A 17,850-nucleotide genomic window follows, 5' to 3' on the forward strand; every position below is an offset into this window, starting at 1 on the left:
TGACAGACACGTGGGGGTACACACCAACCACTTGGGCCAAAGATGAAGAAATAGAAGATTTTTATCAGCTACTGCAGTCTGAAATTGATAGAACATGCAATCAAGATGCATTGACAATTACTGGCAATTGGAATGCAAAAGTTGGAAACAAAGAAGAAGGACCAGTAGTTGGAAAATATGGCCTTGGTGATAGAAACAATGCCGGAGATTGAATGATAGAATTTTGCAAGACCAACGACTTCTTCATTGCAAATACCTTCTTCCACCAACATAAATGGCAACTATACACTTGGACCTCACCAGATGGAACACACACAAATCAAATTGACTACATCTGTGGAAAGAGACGATGGAAAAGCTCAATATCATCAGTCAGAACAAGGCCAGGGGCCGACTGTGGAACACACCATCAACTGCTCATATCCAAGTTCAAGCTGAAACTAAAGAAAATCAGTACAAGTCCACAAGAGCCAAAATATGACCTTGAGTATATCCCACCTGAATTTAGAGACCATCTCGAGAATAGATTTGACGCACTGAACATTAGTCACTGAAGACCAGACGAGTTGTGGAATGACATCAAGGACATCATCCATGAAGAAAGCAAGAGGTCACTGAAAAGACAGGAAAGAAAAGACCAAGATGGATGTCAGAGGAGACTCTGAAACTTGCTCTTGAGTGTCGAGCAGCTAAAGGAAAAGGAAGAATTGATGAAGTAAAAGAACTGAACAGAAGATTTCAAAGGGCTTCTCAAGAAGAGAAAGTAAAGTATTATAATGATATGCAAACAGCTAGAGATGGAAAACCAAAAGGGAAGAACACGCTCGGCGTTTCTCAAACTGAAAGAACTGAAGAAAAAATTCAAGCCTCGAGTTGCAATAGTGAAGGATTCCATGGGGAAAATATTAAATGACGCAGGAAGCATCAAAAGAAGATGGAAGGAATACACAGAGTCATTATACCAAAAAGAATTAGTTGATGTTCAACCATTTCAAGAGGTGGCATATGATCAGGAACCGATGGTACTGAAGGAAGAAGTCCAAGCTGCTCTGAAGGCACTGGTGAAAAACAAGGCTCCAGGAATTGATGGGATATCCATTGAGATGTTTCAACAAACAGATGCGGTGCTGGAGGTGCTTTCTCGTCTATGCCAAGGAATATGGAAGGCAGCTTCCTGGCCAACTGACTGGAAGACATCCATATTTATGCCTATTCCCAAGAAAGGTGATCCAACCGAATGTGGAAATTAAAGAACAATATCATTAATATCACACGCAGCAAAATTTTGCTGAAGATCATTCAAAAACGGCTGCAGCAGTATATCAACAGGGAACTGCCAGAAATTCAGGCTGGTGGCAGAAGAGGACATGGAACCAGGGATATCATTGCTGATGTCAGATGGATCCTGGCTGAAAGCAGAGAATACCAGAAGGATGTTTACCTGTGTTTTATTGACTATGCAAAGGCATTTGACTATGTGGATCATAACAAACTATGGATAGCATTGAGAAGAATGGGAATTCCAGAACACAGGAACCTTTACATAGATCAAGAGGCAGTTGTTCAGACAGAACAAGGGGATACTGATTGGTTTAAAGTCAGGAAAGGTGTGCATCAGGGTTGTATTCTTTCACCATACCTATTTAATCTGTATGCTGAGCAAATAATCCGAGAAGCTGGTCTATATGAAGAAGAACGGGACATCAGGATTAGAGGAAGACTCGTTAACAACCTGTGTTATGCAGATGACACAACCTTGCTTGCTGAAAGTGAAGCGGACTTGAAGCACTTACTAATGAAGATCAAAGACCACAGCCTTCATTAGGGATTACACCTCAACATAAAGAAAACAAAAATCCTCACAACTGGACCAATGAGCAACATCATGATAAACGGAGAAAAGACTGAAGTTGTCAAGGATTTCATTTTACTTGGATCCACCATCAACAGCCATGGAAGCAGCAGACAAGAAATCAAAAGACTCATTGCATTCAGCAAATCTGCTGCAAAGGACCTTTTCAAAGTGTTGAAGAGCAAAGATGTCACCCTGAAGACTAAGGTGGGCCTGACCCAAGCCATGGTATTTTCTATCACATCATATGCATGTGACAATGATAAGGAAGACGTAAGAAGAGCTGACGCCTTTGAATTGCGGTGTTGGCAAAGAATATTGAATATACCATGGACTGCCAAAAGAACGAACAAATCTGTCTTGGAGGAAGTGCCGCCAGAATGCTCCTTAGAGGCAAGGATGGCGAGACTGCGTCTTACATACTTTGGACATGTTGTCAGGAAGGATCAGTCCCTGGAGAAGCACATCATGCTTGGCAGAGTACAGGGTCAGCAGAAAAGAGGAAGACCGTCAACGAGGTGGATTGACACAGTGGGTGCAACAACGAGCTCAAGCATAACAACGATTGTAAGGATGGCGCAGGACCAGGCAGTGTTTCATTCTGTTGTGCGTAGGGTGTCTATGAGTGGAACTGACTCGACGGCACCCAACAACATCTAACAACATGTGTGTTATATATATATATATGTATGTATATATATATATATATATAAACCCATTGCCGTTGAGTCAATTCTGATTCATGGAGACCTTATAGTATATAAAAAATTGAAACCAAACCCATTGCTAGTGAGTTGATTCCGACTCATAGAGACCCTACAGGAAAGAGTAGAACTGCCCCATAGGGTTTGGAAGGAGCTGCTTTGCCGGTTTTACTTCTCTAGAGAACCCAGCTTAAGACATGATGCTACAGGATTGAAATTGAATTTCCCATCTCCATCCCATCTCAGTTTCTTCCATTTTTTATGATCAATATACACTCTTACCAAGAAGAAAAGCCCGTTAGCTCACTTTCTGCTTTACCTTTGTAAAATATAAAGTTTGTTGGTTTTTAATTGATAATGTCAAATCTCTGACTCTTCTTTAACTTGCTTTTTTTCCCCCTCAGATGGAAAGATGAAAAAAGCCAGATGAATTACATTCATTCACTCATCCTTCTCCAACAAAAAACAATTATTTACAAAACTAGCAAACGGCCACCTAGTATGAAGCTTATTAGCAAGCTATTTAGAAGACTGTTTGAGAACTTGTCGGCCCACTCTCATCACTCGGGGAGTTTTAAAAACACTGATGCCTAGGCTCCACCCCTAGAAATGTTGAAATAATTGGCCTAGAGTATGGCCTGGGCATTGAGATTTTTAAAAGCTCCCATGTGTTTCTAAATGCTGTCAAGTTTGAGAACCACTGATTTAGAGCCTCAGGAAAGCTAGATTTGAGCAAATTTAGCAAGTCAGGAAAAAAATTAAAACCTTGTAATAGGGGAAAAGACACCTTGATTTTTCCGTTGGTAGAACATAGACGCCATTTTTTAAATTCTTGCCATGTTCTGGTAGAAAGTTCAAGGGTCTCTACTCCCTCTACAATTTTCCTAATATCCTCCTTTCTCTTAGAGTTTATTCCTTGGGTTTCTTTGGTTTTTACTTGGAGTGAATATATTTTTTAAACATTACCGAAATCCATTCTGATCTTTTTTTTGCAGTACCGCAACTTTTAATAAAGAAGATCAACTTTCAGACAAAGTTGGAAGTTGCTTGGTAGGAATTTCTTTTTGAAGCTGCTTGGTAAGAATTTTTCTAAATACAAATCCCAGCAATGAAAACAGAGGACACAACCTAAGGGATTGGGATCATTTCTCCCCGAGTAGTGACTGGTGACTGAGTGTCAAAATGACAAGCCAAGAAAACAGCAGGTGAAGAAAGAATCCTGGTTGGTAACAGCTCAGATCAGTGCAGACTGAAAGAGACAGTGTGGTCCTGAATATTCGACCTTAATTTGGAATTTCCTTGTTTTGGTGAATTTCAATCCTTTGCACTAATGTCATGCAGTTATTTTTGCATGGTTTATTTTCTTTTCCTTTTCGTCATTCAATATTCAAAACAACGTGAGATGTACGTTCTTCTTCACATGGAGAATGAATTCAGCAACAACTCAAGCCCATAATTCCTCTCTGCATGGAAGGAGATGCTGGACATCTGCTCACCCCATCTACAGAACAACATGGTACGTTTATGTGGAATCACTGAGGGATACAAAAATGTAAGCTGAATCAGGAGTAAGGAACCTATTAAATACACTGTTTTCTTTAAAAAAAAAAATAGTAATAATTTATCAGCCTGTCTACTTAAGAGTGAAGTTTACATAAGACCAGTGTATTTGTTCTCATCATATTGTATCCCAAGGCTAAACAGTGCCTGGCACATAGGAGGCACTCAATAAGTATTTGTTAAATGAATGCCACATTCTAGAGAGAGTCCCTGGCTGGTGCAAACAGTTAACAAGCTTGACTACTAACCAAAAGATACCCAAACATACCTTGGAAGGAAGGTCTGGCAATCTACATCTGAAAAATCAGCCATTGAAACCCTTATGGAGCACAGTGCTGCTCTAACATACATGCGGTCACCATGAGTTAGAATAGACTCCACGGCAACTGATGATTAAAAAACCAAATCCATTGTCATCAAGTTGATTCCAACTCATAGTGACCGTATAGGACAGAGCAGAACTGCCCCGTAGGGTTTCTAAGGAGTAGCTGGTGCATTTGAACTGCCAACCTCTTGGTTAGCAGCCAAACGCTTAACCACTATACCACGAGGGTGGTATCAATTCCAATTCCAAATGCCAAATTATGAAAGCAAAGAAATTCTCAGTGTATTTCCATCTCACTTTCACTGTAAAGACATGGGATTAAAATGGGTATTTTTTTCTTAAGAAGGAGTCCTGATGGCACAATGGTTTAACACTCAGCTGCTAACTTAAATGTTGGTGGTCCCAACCCCCAGCAGCTCTGTGGGAGGAAGATGTGGCAGTCTGCTTCTTTAAAAATTTACAGCCTTGGAAACCCTATGAATCAGTTCTACTCTGTCCTATAGGGTCTATGAGTCTGAATCAACTTAATGGTAATTTTTTATTTCTTTTTTTCTTTGATAGTCAAGTTTGACCCTCTGTGCACCCATCCTAACCCAGGCAATGTTCAACCACCACTCTACCATAACGTCCAGGAGCGATCTCGTAGAGCAGCCAGACTCCCATAGAGGGCCCCACCTTGTTCACTCAATAGCTCCCATCCTGGCCCCATCCTTAATCCTCCTCAACAGTGGTTCATAAGCATTAGAATTCATAAGAATCACCTGGAGGGCTTGCTAAAGCTTAGTTTGCTGGGCACCACATTCACGCTACAACTGACTACACCTGTGTAGTAAAAGCGCCCTCTGCCTGGATTGTTTGACTAAGCCCTGAGTTTGCACCAAGACTAAGTTTGCACTAGACTAAGAAAACTGCCTCCTATTTTGTGCCTCTGAATCTGAGTTCTGACTTTGATAACCTACTTCCACTGCAGTCCCTCCCAGAATGGTTTTGCTCAAGCTGCCTAATTTCTGAGCCCTGAGCCTCAGATTTCTCATCTATGAAATGGACTCATTTCTTTTTATAGACTATATTTTACAGCAGTTTTAGATTTATAGAAAAATTGAGTAGATAGTACAGAGAATGTCCACATACCCCTCCCCCTGCACACAGTTTCCTCATTATTAACATTTTGAATTAGTGTGGTACTTTTGTTACAATTGATGAACCAATATTGATAGACTATTATTAACTAGATTCCATAGTTTACATTAAGATTCACTCTTTGTATTGTACAGTTACATAGGTTTTAGAACTTCATCTTACTAATGAAGAGCAAAGACTACAGCCTTCAGTATGGATTACACTTCAACATAAAGAAAACAAAAATCATCACAACTGGACCAGTAAGCAACATTGTGATAAACGAAGAAAAGACTGAAGTTGTCAAGGATTTCATTTTACCTGGACCTGCAATCAATGCCTATGGAAGCAGCAGTCAAGAAATCAAACAGTGTATAGCATTAGGAAAATCTGCTGCAAAAGACCTCTTCAAAGCTCTCAAAAGCAAAGATGTCACTTTCAGGACTAAGGTGTGCCTGACCCAAGCCATAATATTTTTACTCTCCTCACACGCATGGGAAAGCTGGAAAAAGACTGAAGAAGAATTGACATCTTTGAATTATGGTTACTGGAAGAGAATATTGAATACACCATGGACTGCCAGAAGAACAAACAAACCTGTCTTCTAAGAAGCACAGCCAGAATGCTCCTTAGAAGCAAGGATGGCAAGGCTTTGTCTTATGTATTTGAACATGTTATCAGGAGAGACCAGTTCCTGGAGAAGGACACCATATGTGAGAAAGTAGAGGGTCAACAAAAGAGAGGAAGACCCTCAACGAGATGGATTGACACAGTGGCTGCAAAGATGGGCTCAAGTATAGCAAAGATTGTGAGGATGGTACAAGACCGGGCAGTGTTTCATTCTGTTGTACAAGGGGTCAGAACTGACTCAATGGCATCTAACAACAACATAGATTTTGATAAATACATGACATGGATCCGTTCTTACAGTACCATACAGAATATTTTCACTGCCCTAAATATCCCCCTTTCTTTCTCTATTTGTTCCTATCCTCCATTCCCTGAACCCACGGTAACTACTGATCCTTTACTGTCCCTATAATTTTGCCTTTTCCAGATGTTGTATACTATGAATCATACAGCATGTAGCCTTTTCAGACTAGTTTCTTTCACTTAGAAATATGCATGTCTTTTTTGTTCCTTAATAACTCACTTCCATTTATCACTGAATAGTATTTCACTTGAGCTGTGACCTTCAGAAGCATTTAACCTTTTTTTCTTCCCTTTACCTGATGCAGGAAGGCTAGAGGATGCTAGAGTTGTCTTATTGCCTTTTCCGCCGTCCAATAACTCATTGCCATTGATTTGCTTCCGACTCATAGCAACCCTATAGGATAGGATAGAATTGCACCATAGGGTTTCCAGGGAGTGGCTGGTGGATTCAAACTGTGGATGTTTTGGTTGGCAGGAGAGCTCTTAACCACTGTGTCATGAGGGTTCCTCAGGTCAGATAAGGAGCATTTCTACCCTGCACATGTGGGGTCGCCATGAGTCAGAATCAACTGGATAGCAAACAACAACAACCAGTTACTGGATCCAGTGGCTTCTGTTCCCAATAAGCTGATCTTGGTTGTGATTCTATATTCTGTCTCTCAAGTTTATGGGGTGACAGTTTTTCCCTGTGATCTCAATTTTGTGATAGATTTAAGAAAAATTACAAGTTTTCAGTCTGTTCTGCTTTTTTCTTGTTGTAAGGATTGAAGTGATACTTCGAAGTTCTTTACATATATGGTGGCACTGAATGCCACATTTCTTAGTTTGTAAGATTGTTGAGAAAACTAAATGTCACAATGTGTGTAAAACTCCTATCATAGTGTCCATCAAATAGCGAGTAATAATAATTATAATGATAAAACCTGTTACCATTAAGTCAATTCCGACTCATAGCAACCCTATAGGACAGAGTAGAATTGCTTCACAGGGTTTCCAAGGAGCAGCTGGTGGAGTCGAACTGCCAACCTTTTGGTTAGCAGCTGAGCTCTTATGGCAAGACACTTTCTCCAGTACTTTACATGTATTAACTCAATTCTTACAACAACGCTATAATACAGGCAATAATAATGTTCCCATTTTACATGGGTGGAAACAGGTACAGAGAGCCTTTGTACCTAAGAGGGAATTTTAACCTGTGCATTCAGACTCCAGGATACAGGCTGACATAATCAATGCCCCCAGCCCCACCCACCTTCACCAGACCCTGCCTTGTCCTGGAGAGCCCTCCCAGGGACAGGAGTCCTGCCTCTGCACCCATCCATGACTGAGGTCCTGCTGCTGCAGCCAGATCTCCCAACTCCTCTTTGTATCTCCCTCAGTGCACGGCTCTGGAGCCACCCAATTATTTTGAGCCACTAGTCACATCTGTTCCCCTTGCCAGTCACATCTGTTCCCCGGTCTCTCTCCCCACCTGCTTCATGTGTCAGCATTCTATCCTGATCTCACTCAGGTTACAGACAGTCTGGAAGAAAGACATTTCAAAGATGAGTTCTGGGTTAGCAAAAAATGAACATTAACAGAAACACACACATAAACACACACACACACATACTCACCATTAAAAAGAAAAACTGTGGCATGGTCCTCAGAGATCCTGCCCTGCTGAGGGGGATGATCAAAGATTTGAAGAGGCTGTTGAGCGACAGCTTTCCTGGGAATAGAAATGATAGAATGTGACAAAGAGCAGTAAGACAATGAGTTGGAACTAGAAGTACCAGCGTGGCGCAAATGGTTAAGCGCTGGGCTGCTAACCAAAAGGTTGGCTGTTGGAACCCACCCAGAGGCTCTTTGAAAGAAAGCCCTAGCAACCTGCTTCTGAAAAGTCATGCCATGAAAACCTTATGGAACACAGCTCTACTATGAAACATGTGAGCTTGCCATGAGTCAAAATTGACTCAAAGGCAACTAGTTGGGGTTTCTGGTAGCATCCAAGTAAGAGTTTCAATGTCCCCGACTAGTTAAGACCTAATCATCCAAGGGGAAAGCAATCTTGTCCAGGGAGAGGCATCCAGTGAGGGCAAGAAACTGCAAGAACTCTCCGGAGACCCACTGCTCCAGGCATGCAGACCTAATGACTTAGAAGTCATTCTTGCTTCTCTCCTTGTGGATGGCATGTGCCTTCTGTGACTCATTCTCTCATGGAAAGTGAATGGTGTTGGGGAACTACATTGTGGTCACTCAAGACTTCACACCTTCCTTGTCATCTCTCTCTGGCACCTGGTGCCTTCAGGGACAGCCCTGGCAAAAATGCTTGATTTCCACCAGTACCTCCTGCATTGATCTAAACGGTCCTTTATGAGGGATCAATTTACATCAGGAGATCAGTATTCTAGCATTGCTGTTCATTAGAATTCATTAGTAGCTAAAATCAATTTCCCATTCTGTGTATTTTACTTCCCTGAAATCATCCATCCAGCATAGCTTTCTAAGAATTTTTGGTTCAATTCAATACCTAGTGTCTCACTTCCATACTAACAAAAAGGATCAGTGTCCGAGTGGTATACTGGTAAATGCTTAACAATTGGTTCTTAAAAACAAAAAAGGCTGGGGCGGGGAGAGCGGGTGGTGATTTGTAGCATTTATCAATTCCTATATTGTAAGTACTCCCACCATGGCCAATGCCAAGCTATCAACATGTCACCACCAAACATGGAGTTGTGAAGAGATGCACATTAGCACTACATCATATAGCATTACCACCTTGTTGTTAGGTGCTGTCATAGATTGAATTGTATCCCCAAAAAATATCTGTCAACTCGGCTGGGCCATGATTCTCTGTATTGTGTGATTGTCCACCATTTTAAGTGATAGACCACCATTTTATGTGATTTCCCTATATGTTGTAAATCCTATCACTATGATGTAATAAGATGGATTAACGGCAGTTATATCGATGAGGCCTACAAGATTAGGTACTGTCTTAAGCCAATATCTTTCGAGATGTAAAAGAGAAGCAAGCAGAGAGGCAGAGGCACCTCATACCACCAAGAAAGCACCACGAGGAGCAGAGCGCATACTTTGGACCTGAGGTTCCTGTGCTGAGATGATCCCAGACAAAGGAAAGATTGATAACAAGGACCTTCCTCCAGAGCTGACAGAGAGAGAAAGGCTTTCCCTGGAGCTGACACCCTGAATTTGGGCTTGTAGCCTACTAGACAGTGAGAGAATAAATTTCTCTTTGTTAAAACCATCCACTTGTGGTATTTCTGTTATAGCAGCACTAGATGACTAAGGCAGGTACCACTGAGTTGGTTCCGACTTATAGCGACCCTACATACAGCAGAACAAAACACTGCCCGGTCCTGTGCCATGCTCACAATGGTTGCTGTGTTTGATCCCATGCTGCAAACACTGTGTCGATCCATCTCATTGAGGGTCTTTCTTTTTGCTGACTCTCTACTTTACCAAGCATGATGTTCTTCTCCAGGGACTGGTCCCTCCTGATAACATGTCCAAAGTACATGAAACGAAGTCTCACTATCCTCGCTTCGAAGGTGCATCTGGCTGTACCTCTCCCTAGCCCCTAATCCCTAACCCCATATATACCATATGTATGGTGAGACTGTACCACCATGTAAATAGCCTCAAAAGCATAGATAATAGTAAAATGTTGGAAAATAATTAGGAAGTGATGAGTTTTCAGTATTTATAACCTCTGTTTTTTAACATTTTTTAATTGTAAGTTTATATAATTTGATTTTTTATAGTGACTGTATTTAGCAACTAGCTCAAAACATTCCTGAAAATTTAACAATCACCATGCTGATCTGAGTGGGCTCTAACGTGCTCTAGAAAGGCAGAACAAGCATTGCAATAAAAGGAAGGGCCCCAAGATTTAGCTAAGAGAACCTAGGTGACCTGCTTAACTTTCTGGTTAACCCAAAAACCAAACACCTTGCCATCGAGTCAATTCCAACTCATAGTGACCCTATAGGACAGAGTAGAGCTGCCCCATAGGGTTTCCAAGGAAAGCCTGATGGATTCAAACTCCCAACCTTTTGGTTAGCAGCTGTAGTTCTCAACCACTATGCTTAACTTTCTGGTTAGAGTAGGTAATCTCTTAAGGTTTATTCTATGATTTCAAAATTTTCCATCACCACTGCAAAGACTCTGTTCTGTTGCCCTTTACATTTTGTACTTGTAGATTCCTATCTATTCAAACCAAATAATAATAATAAAAACCTTTGCAGTTCAGTCAATTCCTTTGCCATCGAGTCAATTCCAACTCATAGTGACCCTATAGGACAGAGTTAGAACTTCCCCATAGGGTTTCCAAGGAGTGTCTGATGGATTTGAACTGCTGACCTTTTGGTTAGCAGCCATAGCTCTTAGCCACTGCACCACCAGGACTCATAAATTAATAATTTTCAATAGCAATAATGGTTAACATTTATTGAGGACATACCTGTGCCAAAAAAAAAAAAAATTTTTTTCCAGAAATGTATTAATCCCTTAAATCTTCACAATTCAATGACATAGATGCCATGATGATAATCATTTCAAAGAGGAGTAAGTGAATAAATTGCTGAAGGTCGTGCACCCTGACCTCTGTGCTCTTAATCATTACACTCCAGATACATAAATAAATAATAATTTCATTATGCAGAGAACACTTTTGGGCTATTTGGAGTTGTCATTTCTAAAGGAAACCCTGATAAAACAAGATGGTGTATATCTGGGAGCAGATAAGCTGGTTTGAGTGGGCTCTCACATGAAATTTCTTTCTTTTATCCATGGTGAGTTGTTTTTGTTTTTTTTTAATGGTCCTAATTCTAAAATGTTATGACCATGATGTATGGTCCCTTCTTTTTTATCTAATATCTATAATGGTTCCTGACAAAGGAAAGAATACTTTATTAATTTTTAAAAATACTCTTTTACTACACAATAAGAAAGATGGCAGCATTCAGTAACATAAACTTCCATAAACAAATTAGATATTCCCTTACCCCCCAATAAAATCTTATAAGAAACCACCAATTACTGTGAGAATTATCTTCATTTTAACCATCTGGTTCTTCTGAATAGAGTGTGTGTGTGTGCGTGTGTGTGTGTGTGTGTGCGCACATGAGCTTGAGAATAAGACAGAGAACTGTTGTTATCTTGATATATTGCAACATGTGAAAATAATTGCTTTTCGTGTGGTTAATACTCGTATCACACACAATACAACTTTAGGGCAAAATTCTTGTCTGTGTTCCATATAAATAATTTGACTCCAACATTCAACTTTCCATATATGTACAAAACAGACTAGACATTCTAACACTGACTTAATTTTGCATAAAATTTTCCAAACTAATTCAATAATGAAAACCTATCCCCAAGAACAGGGAGTTAGTTTATTTCCATAATGTGCATTAAGCATGTGATTTGAGTTCTTTAAAAAGGATAATATATGTGTACCCTAAATGCTGCTTATTCTTTTTGCCCTCCACATCTACTGCTCACCCTCTATTGCCTGGCTCTGTGCCTGGGAGGCTGACCTCTTTATTTCCCATCACCAGCCCCTCAGCCCTTTGGCTTCTGGTTGGTTTGAGACAATGGGAGGATTTGACAGAGGAATGAAGCATGAAGAAAAGCAATGGAACAAGGGATTTACACCCCTGCCTTGCTATGGTTCTGAAGGACTACTATATTCTGAGGCCGCTGCTGCTGTCATACAGCCCCTCTTGTCCTTCCACCTCCTGGTTCTTTTAGACCTGTGATAACATCTTTCTACTGTTACTAATCCCTCGGGCACCCAACATTCCCTGTTGGTTCCCTTAATGCTGAGCATACCTCTATAAACAGGCGTAGTGGTTAAAGTGCTCAGCTGCTAACCAAAAGGTTAGTCGTTCGAACCCACCACCCACTCCATGGGAGAAAGATGTGGCAGTCTGCTTCCATAAAGATTACAGCCTTGGAAACACTACAGAGGCAGTTCTACCCTGTCCTATAGGGCCGCTATGAGTCAGAATCAACTTCACGGCAATGGGTGGGTTTATTAAACTCACTTTGGCTAAACCCTTCGCATATGCCATCTCTTCTCTGCCAAGATATTCATTGAAACACCACACTTAAAAAAAGTTAAGTGTGTATATAAAAAATTGAAAATTATGGTTTTGATGACTTGTTACATAACGTGTCATACATACACACACACACCACACAAATATATACATTTTTCTTCTCTCTCAATAGTCCTTTAAATAGAGAGTAAGTCCTGGGTTATTCAATTATTCACATAAAACTGACTTAAACAACTTTTCAGGAGACATACTTGTTGCATAAATTGAGTTATCCTGGAAATTCAGACACCTAAGAAAAGACATGATTAAAGATGCATCTTTATTCTCTGACCATAGTTTTGGCTGTTAAATATTGAAAGCTGACAGATCCTGGAAGAAAATAAGATCCATCTTACTTCAGGCTGTAGAACTCTGTGATTTCAGTGGTTAAGAGCTCGGCTGCTAACCAAAAAGTCGTCAGTTCAAATCCACCAGCTGCTCCCTGGAAACCCTATAGAGCAGTTCTACTCTGTCCTGTAGGGTTGTTATGAGTGGGAATTGACTCTATGGCAATAGGTCTTACCACCTCAAAGAACTCTGTCTTGCTGCCTGTGCAGTCAGTGTCAAGCCAGTCCAGGGAGGCTGAGATCATCTACCTCTGTAAAAATCTCAGCTTCCTTTGCCTAGTCAGTCCAAACACCAGCTACTCGAGGCAGCTCCTTCTTTCTTATCCCCATTCACCCAGGGCTAGGTCAGCAGGAACCCGCCCCTTCTCTGTTTTTTAGGTGGTCTGATAATCTATTGAAAGCACTCAAAAACTGCAGGGACAGGGCTACTTTTGGTCTGGGAGAAAAAGGATACAAAGACAAGGGGCAAGTTCTGGGAGGGGTCTCTGGGAACTTCCATGCCGCTAGCAGAAGCCTTACCTTCCCTGGAGCAGATTTTCACTTTAGGTGAGCCTCTGTCTTCCAAGACCTTTATTGGCCTCACCAAGGGCCTTGCCTCCTAAGGCTTAGTCAGCATCAGAACCCCAGGTAGTTCCTCTTGGTAGGGTTGGCCCCCCACTCATTGGCATCAGGTGTCGTTTTGCTCTGAGAATCCAGAACCAAAGGCTAAACAGTTTACTGCAAAGGGATTCCACAGCTCACATTGTCCTTTGTACTTTATGTCCGTGGATTCCTTTCCAGTCGAACACAAATGAAATGAATTAATAATAAATTTCTATAATAACAGCTAACATTTACTGAGCCAAATATTACATGGGATATCCTTTTAAAAAACGTTCATTGTTTATCTAAAATTCAATTTTAACTGGATGCCCTGTATTCTTTTTCTTCCAAATCTGGCAACCTCACACATATATAAGTGGCACTGGTTACCCTATTGGGTAGCACAAATGCAGAATGTTTTCATCATCACAGAAAATGCTACTGTAGAGTGCCGTTCTAGATTATTGTGAACTCAGTTTACATAAATGTGCTTATTGTTCATAAAAACCAACTATAATGCTAGACATCATCATCTTGCTATTGACATTTTGACAAAAACAAACATCTGTGTAGTTGAAAGTCTGAACGTTACAATTAGTTTGTTTTGGGGGTGAAATAAGCAGAGACAAAGCTTTTTGACCACCAGCTTTCAAGTTAACATTTTAGGGAGCAGGATAGTCACTTTCCCAATAATTAACCCATTGAAATAGTCTTCCTTTCAATATCCCACAATGAGATCCTTTTTTAAAAAGTTTTATTGCAAAATACAGTCTTCACACAAAAATGTGCATAAACATATTTGTACAGTTTCAAAAATAATCATAAGGGTTGGCATTCCTTTGTGATGTCTGTTATTAATGTGCTGGTTACTGCCATGGGATTGTGCAGATTTCTCCCCTTATAATTTCCTAAGCCTTGCCAGAATTTTTTTTTTTATGTTTTAAATTCCCCTTTAATCAGCACATGGTAAATGTGTAGTTAGAATTCTTAATAAATTATTTAGAAACAAAAGAAAGAGGTTGTATTAAGGGGAGGTATTAAGAATATTGACCTCTGTTTCTCTAATAAGAGTGGGAGAAGCAGGACTCTTCCAGCCCAATCAATACCATTAATTGGTTATTGTAACAAGTGAATAATTCTCTCTACCTGTTCTCCTCCAAGTTTAGGAGGAACTAATCTGGTCAATTAACCTTTGGCATCATGGATTTGAAGCAATTTGGAAGAAGGTTATTTTTCAGTTCCCTAGGCTATTCTTTTGTTCCATGCACTTTAAGAGGAAACTCTGTTCAAGACATTCCAACAAATCCAGAAGGAAAAATTCTGACTCCCCTGATGCTTCGGAAGTGAGAATCACAAGCAGGCCTTGGGCCTTTATTTCCTAAAGGAGACAGCTGTAGCAAGCTCTCAGTGAGGGGCTAAGAGCATCTTGCTCTTTATCTGGCTTCTTTGATCAGGCCTTTAGTTGGGCATCAGTTTACCCATTGGTAAATTGAGTTGAATAATATATACTTACAACTCCATAGTAAATGAATATTGAAGATCTTTGGCTAAAGAGGTCTATGAATATGTAAAAGCACTGTGAATACAAATCAAGAATTCATGACTTAGTAAAAGCTCAATATGTTGGTAAATCTTGAATTTTTGCAAATGCTGAGATGTTTAGCTTTTATTCAGAATATATAATAGTTAGGGATTGAGGTTTAGCCAAAGAGGCTTTATGCAAAGGACACATATGTAACTACGTACAGTAAAAGCTGTACAGCTGGCATGTTGGGGGAAATTGGAGGCACCAATCAGTCAAAAGTTCTGACTAACAATTAATTTTTCATTGCTTTTGGTAGCTCTTGTTTCTTGTCTTGGCCTCCCTACTAAAGCCTAAATGAAGCAGGGGAAAGTTGGAGATTTTATTCTAGCAAAGCACCTTGTTGGCACAAAGTTTATTGGAGCAGAGATGGAGCTTAGCCCCACCACCATGCAAAGCCCCAAAGAGCCAAGGAGAGAGCAGCTCCCTATGTACAAGGCATGGGATCCTTAGAAGGGGCATTCAGACACCAGACAAGCACATGCTGAAATGGAACACATACATGCAAATGGATTTACAGATGAGTATGGGCAGAGCCGTTCCTTGTCCTTTATGACTTTGGTGCTCATTAGAAAAATAGATCCTTTTTCTGGACAGAAGTAGCTCCATTCCAGAGCGTGTGATTTGGTGAGCCTCCACTTGCCTCTTTACCTGGGCAGCTGTGCTGCAAACAACCCAGCATCGTATGAGGTGGTCCTGAGTAAAAACTCTGGGGAGTTCTTTGACCTCTCCAGGAGGTCAAAGTGTGAAGAAGTTTTATTAGGTTTAATTTTTTATAAAGTTGGCAACTTCTTATTGGTTCCCAATTCTGGGGATTGGGAGCTATTATTGGTCCATGAAATCCCCAAATCTAGGAATAATTCCATGGACTATCTTCCCAGTGTGGCACAACCCAAAGTAGCAGATAGCTGAGAGTCATCCCTGCTGATGAGGACTTGGCTTTAAGCGTTTTTGTTCGATGATGGTGCTGAAGATTTCAAAGCCTTCCTAATATTCCCAGTGTGGTAGGCCTCCTCACTGCCACCAGAGCTGAGCCTCCAGGCTACTTGCAGGAAGCAATTTTGGATATGCTCAAGTACTTTAACACATAATTGGTCAAAGCCCGCTGTTCTACTAATTGAATCTGCAGACTTTTAAAAGTTATATTATTTCTAACCTGCCTCTGATGTAGAGAATGTTTTCTTAAGTTTTGATGAGCCTTCTGATGTTTAGCACCCCTCCTTGATGCTTATCTACTGGAGCATTAGCTGCAAAATGTATTCCCAGATAATCTAATGAGCTTGGCTGCCGTATGGAAATATTTAATAGTGTCCTACTGAATGTAGAAAAATGATTGATGAAGACAATTTTACTTTTGACTGAGCTATTTTTACGGGAGCGAGGTATCAGGACTAGATATCACTGGGGGCCACTCCTAGTTTCTGCTAATAAAAGCATGGCATCAGTACATTGGAGGACACCTCCCCAGCCAGGGTGGGTCTAAGTTATTCCACCTTGGATTTTACTGTTTTCTGCTTTACTTGTTCCCCACTCATTCACATTTGTCTGGAAGGCAAATAACATGACTTTAACAAACATTTCCATATTTCTTTAAATTGAACTCTTTCTACTAGGCATCCTGCTTGGTTTGGAATACAAAGATATTCAGAGAAAACTATTATTTGCAGTACACGCACTATGCATTATATTCTTTATCCATAATTCTAAGAAAAAATACTGCAAATAGGTATTATTTTCCTCTTTTTACAGATGCAGAAACTGAGATCCAGGTTAACCAATAGTGTAAAGTCACAGAAAGGTAGCAGTGGAATAGTCCAGATTTTCACCAGATCTTTCTAATTTCAAACCAAATACCATGCTGTTTGAATCAGACACAGTATCTTTCCTCAAAGAGTTCACAGTCTAAAAATTCCATCGCCGTTGGCATAAGCATACTTTTGGGCCCCAGCACCTCTGAATATCTCTCCTATGTTTAGAGAATTTCCCACCTATTAATCTATATTTCTCCAAGACAGAAGACAGAAATTCACTTTCTCAGTCTTTCTTACGTATGACTTAGGCTCCTCCAATCAGATGCATGTGGATACTTTGATCTGAAAGGGAGTAGAATAAATAAAACATGTGTTGGGGATCCATTCTGCTAAGGGTAATAGTGGAGACAACCAGCCTTCAGAAGCAACAGGAGTAGAGATTCCACAGGTAGCATCCAGTGCCCAGGATCAGGGTACCAGGTTCTGATGTCTGTGCCTCATTGTACAATAGCACAGCCTTTACTGGAATAGCCTTGGACAACGATCCTAGCTGTGTAACCTCTGATCAGGTTTTCTGATTCTCCCATAAATTCTTTGATATAGATAATCTTTTAGTAAATTCCTTTTCAGCTTCACTAGCTAGAGTAGGTCCTATCATTGGCAACTAAGGATCCTGACTTTGTTTCCCCACAATGACTTCTCTATAATAGACATTCCATAGGTTTGGTTTGTTGGTTGATAAATGTTTGATTGAATAGAGTAAATTAATATAAGATTTCTAGGCCCTTCAGCCTCCTGGTCAGCCTTTATCTTCTGAATAGACCTCAAATTATCAATATCCTTCCAAAACATGTCATCCAGAGCTGAAAACAATGCTATAATGTGGCCTGATTTGTATAGAAGAATAAAGGATGATCACTTCCTTTGATCTAAGCCATATAGCTCTATTCATGCAACCTGGAATGGCATTAGTTCTCCTGTTAGC

This window comes from Elephas maximus, chromosome 6 (assembly GCF_024166365.1).
Source record: "Elephas maximus indicus isolate mEleMax1 chromosome 6, mEleMax1 primary haplotype, whole genome shotgun sequence".
Taxonomy (NCBI): Eukaryota; Metazoa; Chordata; class Mammalia; order Proboscidea; family Elephantidae; genus Elephas; species Elephas maximus.